The sequence below is a fragment of the Suricata suricatta genome, chromosome 13 (genome assembly GCF_006229205.1).
Source record: "Suricata suricatta isolate VVHF042 chromosome 13, meerkat_22Aug2017_6uvM2_HiC, whole genome shotgun sequence".
In the NCBI taxonomy this organism is placed as follows: Eukaryota; Metazoa; Chordata; class Mammalia; order Carnivora; family Herpestidae; genus Suricata; species Suricata suricatta.
This window is the reverse complement of record NC_043712.1, coordinates 44368616-44374053: the sequence shown is the minus strand read 5'-3', so window position 1 is coordinate 44374053 and position 5438 is coordinate 44368616. Positions and strand designations below refer to the sequence as shown.

The window sequence follows — 5438 nt, the reverse complement described above, 5'->3', positions numbered from 1 at the left end:
GCATAGGAGCACATGTACCCCAATGTTCATAGCAGCAATGTCAACAATAGCCAAAACATGGAAAGAGCCTAAATGTCCATCACCTGATGAGTGGATCAAGAAGATGTGGTATATATACACAATGGAGTACTACATGGCAATGAGATAGAATTTTATTCTAAGGTGTAATAATAGTACTGATATATGCAATTCTTGGATCATTCTCATATATAACCAAAGGAACAGAAAATGGACTGAGTTGTTTTACTACTTTTTTCATTTGCAATCATACAGTTCAGGAATGAGCACTGATAGCTGTGGTTCTAATATGCCCCACCTTCTGCTTTTGATTTTGATTTGTTTCATTTTAATAGCCAATGAGTTAAAAATGGATTTTATTTTTTTAATGGTTGCATTTTAAATTATTATATAAGTATCCAAATAATATCCTGCTTTTTTCCTCTTGACCTACCGAGTCTGAAGTATTTTCTAATCTTGCTCTTTTTAATGTTTATTTATTTATTTATTTATTTTAGAAAGAGAGACAGAGCACAAGCAGGGAAGGGGCAGAGAGAGAGAGAGAGAGGGAGACACAGGATCCGAAGCAGATCTCAGGCTCTGAGCAGTCAATACAGAGCCCAACGTAGGGCTCAAACCCATGACCTGAGCTGAAGTCAGACGCTTAACCAACTGAGCCACCCAGGCACCCCTACTATCTTGCCCTTTAAGAAGGAGTTTATCAACACCTTTTCTAGTTATTTGATATGGAATAAGGTTCTAAAACTCACTGATAAGGTAATGAGTAGCTTCCATTTATGAAGAACCCACTTTGCACTGTGATAAACACTTCATAGTTTCAAGTCCTTAATATTTGTGCAGGTAAGATAGTTTTGATCACAGCTTTATATGTGAGGCTCATAAAGGTAAGTGATAGCCAAAATAATATTAGCAGCTTCCCCATCAGATTAACAATCCACTATTTGGGGATTAAAACCTTGGTCTTCCAAACCTTCCACATTCTATCTCCCCTCAGTCTTGCTGCCAAATAGCAGTAAAAGTAGCAGAAGCTGGTCATCTGCTTGTCTTAGTCATTTGAGAGTCTGACTTTGGCTCAGGTCATTATCTCATGGTTCATGAGTTTGAGCCCTGTATCAGGCTCTCTGTTGTCAACATGGAGCCAGCTTCAGATCCTTTGTTGCCATCTCTCTCTGTCCCTTCCCCTCCCACACTCACATGTATTTTTTCACTCTCAAAAATAAACATTTTTTTTTTTTTAAAAGAAGCAGGAGCAACAACAATAAGGCTAGCTAAGAGGAAAAAAAAACTTAATGAATAAACTTTCAACTTAGAGTTCAAAACACTCTGATGGGCAATTGCTGCCTTAGTTTTCAGGACCATCTTCTGTTTTTTGCTCTTTTTCAGTAATATATGAAGCAAGATGGAGTTTGTCATCTGGTGGCCAGGAAAATAAAGAATTCTTGCCAGTATCCAAATGTCCCATCTGGTAGTTGGTCATGACTCTGTGCTTTCACATGTTACCACAATTGGGGGTGCATCCAAATCTCTGAATGGTAGGCCATGAACAGAAACTGGTTACTAAAATAAAATCAGATGTTCCCCAGGTAAAGCCAACAGGAGCTAAGTGTCACATCATAAATATTTTGAAACTTATTGAACATATGTATAGTAATTGTTGAAAACTGCACTGAAATCTTTGAATATTTAGGTTTTTGAGAGATACGATCTTGAGAGAATAGATTGTATTCTTATTTCTCTTATGGATAAAGACCAAATTAAGTAATTCTCAAGTGTGAATTAACACTGAATGATTTAATAGAAAAATTGTTTATAAATTTTTTCATTAGACTTATATGAAATCCAAAGTATATGGTAAGTGACATAGTGTGCTTGAAAGAAAACTGAAATGAGTCAACAAGAAGTGTCCACTCCATGCTTTGCATTATTACCTTTTGTGAAGCATACAACTAGCTTTTAAAGTAGTCCCGGGGCACCTGGGTGGCATAGTTGGTTAGGTGTCTGACTTTGGCTCAATTCATCATCTCATGGTTTGGGGGCCCGAGTTCATGACAGGCTCTGTGCCGGGAGCTCAGAACCTGGATCTTGCTTTGGATTCTAGGTCTCTCTCTCTCTGCTTCTCCCCCTCTTGCATTCTATCTCTCTCTCAAAAATAAATAAACATTAAAACAATAATAAGGTTGTCCTTCGGGGGGCTCATCACCAGTTACTTAATGTTTTATATTTATAAATTTAAAAAAATAATGTTCATTGCAAAACTATACATACATTCATATACACACATACAAATGCAAACATATACAACTACCCCTATTTACCTTTCTATAAATGTGGATATATATATATATATTCCTTTTTAAGTTAAGACAAACATTAAAATAAGTCCATTTCCTAAGGAACTACAGCATATCCTGTTTTTACAGTGTATTGTGTTTATGATTCCTGCTGATTTTCCTGATTGAGTTGCTTGCTGTTTAGCATTTTGCTGAGATGAATAGGCAGAGATTCAGCTCAGAACATAACATTACATTTGAGTCACTGTCTAATGATATGGACAGTGCTAGTCTGGTATACAATCTAAAGCAAAGGTAAATAAATTGGGCAAAAAATGGAAATGACTTGAATATGGGAGATATTGGTAATATGGCAGTTCAGAATACTGGGAGGTGATTTCTGTAGTATTTCTACAATTAAATAATGCAGAATTATGGAAATATATTTTCACTCATTTATTTTGCCATTCCATATTGTATGTATACAAAGATTGCAAGGGGGAACTATGAACCTGCATATTCTCAGGAAATAGAATTCTCTTTACACCTAGTTTCTTTATGTGTCACATAACTAAGGAATTTGTTACATAATAAATACAAATTGAAATCATATTGAATCAATAAAGTGAAATGAGTTGAATTTATTTTGAATTAATAAAGGAATTAAAAGGCAAAAATTATAATTATTTGGAGACTTCTTAGCAGAGATGGTGGAAGAGAAATAGAAAGATAAGGAAATATTTCATCAAATCCAGTCAAATTGCTTTTTAACTAAAAGTCAAATTATTAACTTTATACTATATTTAACAGGTAGGCTTAAGGCTATTTCATTTTAAAAAGGCAGTTGGGTATCTATTTATATTTAGAATAAAAGGAATTTAAAAAATATCTGCACACAATTGTAGGAATTATTAGAGTATCAGCATGCAATAGAGTTGAAACTAACTGCCAAGATAAATTGTTGGACATTTGTAGAACCCAAAATTATTCCCTGAATCCAGTGAACAATAATACTTTCTCTTCTTAAAACTGTGTTCTTAAAGTTCATCTTTGAAGCCCGAGAATAAAATGTGTTACACACAAAACCTAACTCTTCAAGGTATCTCAATAAAGCTTTTTTTTCCCCCTATAAAATTCACTTGAATTTTAATTAATGTTAGGATCACTTGTCTCCCTTACCATTATGCTATGTTTAGGATCTGGAGAAGTAATACTGAATGCACTAATGAGGTAGTACCTTTGGCCATAAAAGGTTCTGCAAAAGGACAGTTAACCCACTCTATGCCATAAAGTGTGCTCTGAAATTTACAATGTTATGCTAGACTGAGTAACCTGAAGGAATCCCTGAAAGTCACTTTATCCTCTTTTAAGCTTAAAAGAAAATGATGGTAGTAAATTCTGTACTGTCATCCTTAGGCCCACTGTAAGCTCCTGGGAAGGGCAATTTTCATAGTAGACTTTGTAGTGTGAGGAGGAGGAAGACTTTGTTTTTCTGTAGTACATATTGTTGAGAATTCGTTAAATGCATGGCTTCCACAGCCTGCCAGACTGTTTCAACATACTGTGGTCGCCACCAAGGTAGTGATTTTCTTCTGTACATGATTGAGGAAAAAAAGGGGGGGGGGCGGATTTTTTCTAGTTTCTAAATAGAATTAGAGCTTAATGTTGGCAGTAACATTGGGGACCATCTTATGTATTGACATTTACTCTTTTTTTTTTAATACAGTGAGGAAAATGGGATTCAAAAACGTAGAGAAGTTGGCAAGTGCAGCACAAACTGGAATCTGAGTAACTGGACTCCCACTTACCTGTTTTTATGTCTTTCACTGCTACCAGATTGTGATGCGTGGAGTGTTTGGGAGAAGAGGGAATGATTATAGTCCATGTTCTTAGATCAGGATAGTTTGTGAAAAGGCAGTTTCTTTTTTGTTGGCATGCAGTGATAAGAGCCATTTACCTGAAAAATATTGTTTTCCTCATTGTTAGCGAATAAAATTTGAATTTTATGATGTCTATTCTGTGGATATATTCTTGGCATACATACATTATTTAGATATTGAGGCTAAAAAGATAAAAAACACAAGATTACTTCTCAGTGCTACTATAAATATGATAAAATGGTAATGTAGATAATATAAAAATCATAAATATGTAACATACCTTAAGGTTTTGGTTGCTTAAAAATCTATCTTCTCAATTAGGTGTTATTTCAGTAAACAATGGCATTAACTCTTTTTTTTTTTTAAACAACATTATAAACTAATAAATAGAAAGATATCCCAGAAGGGTATTTTGAGCCACTAGTAGAAGTTATTCTGCAGTTCAATATATGATACCACAGTCCACTGACTGTCTAGGCCACTCGGAGATAACGTGGAGCTTAACGCTATTAAAGTATATTGCCATTTACTTTGACCCTTGACAAATTCTATTCTTCAAGGTTTTCCCTCTGCCTTCCTTTTCCCCTCTTGACAGGTAATGATTTCAAAAGATCTATTAGATATTATATGCATAATGAAAGTGCAAAGCTTGCTGTCAGGTACAATAGACTGCAGTTTTTATTTGAGGCCTCAAAGTTATACTGTGTCACAGGTATCTGGAAGGTCAGTGAGGACTGTACCTTTTTCCTATCTCATTTCTTTGGCAGGTATTGACAAAGGTACTTGGTTAATACATAATAGTTTTCTTTTCTTTTCTTCCCTCTTTATCTTGAAAGCTCGTTTATTCTTCCATAAGGAGAAGGTCAATGATGTTTTCTATTATATTGGCTTCCTTCCTATCCTTTGTTAGGCATTTTGTAAGTTCTCCAGTAATATAGAATAATAAAAGATGCCTCATTACTTTATTCTTATAAACAGACATTATATTGTCTAATGACAAATTCTCAAAGAATAGCAATTTTAAAAATCAGCCATAATTCTACCACTGTTTCCATTTGTGCATATTCTCTTCCACATACCTAATACTTTTTTACATAATCACTACCAGAGTATAGATACCATATTATATATCTCTTTTTCCCTTAAAACTTTGCTCCTAATAATTATGAATAGTAGCCATAGTTAGTCTTTTAATGGCTTTCATTAATCTTACCATTTCAATGTACTAGGCTCTATTTAATATGTCCTCAAAGTTTGGAATTATTATTAT

General features: G+C 34.4%; 1 long non-coding RNA gene across 1 annotated transcript in view; it reads left to right on the top strand.

Annotated features, from left to right (window-relative positions):
- Positions 1-4299, top strand: part of LOC115275745 — an 18777-nt gene extending 14478 nt beyond the window's left edge. The window contains exons 2-3 of the long non-coding RNA XR_003901721.1: positions 1402-1550; positions 4015-4299. This is a non-coding gene — a long non-coding RNA (uncharacterized LOC115275745). The remainder of the gene's footprint in view (positions 1-1401; positions 1551-4014) is intronic.
- The last annotated feature ends 1139 nt before the right edge of the window (positions 4300-5438 follow it).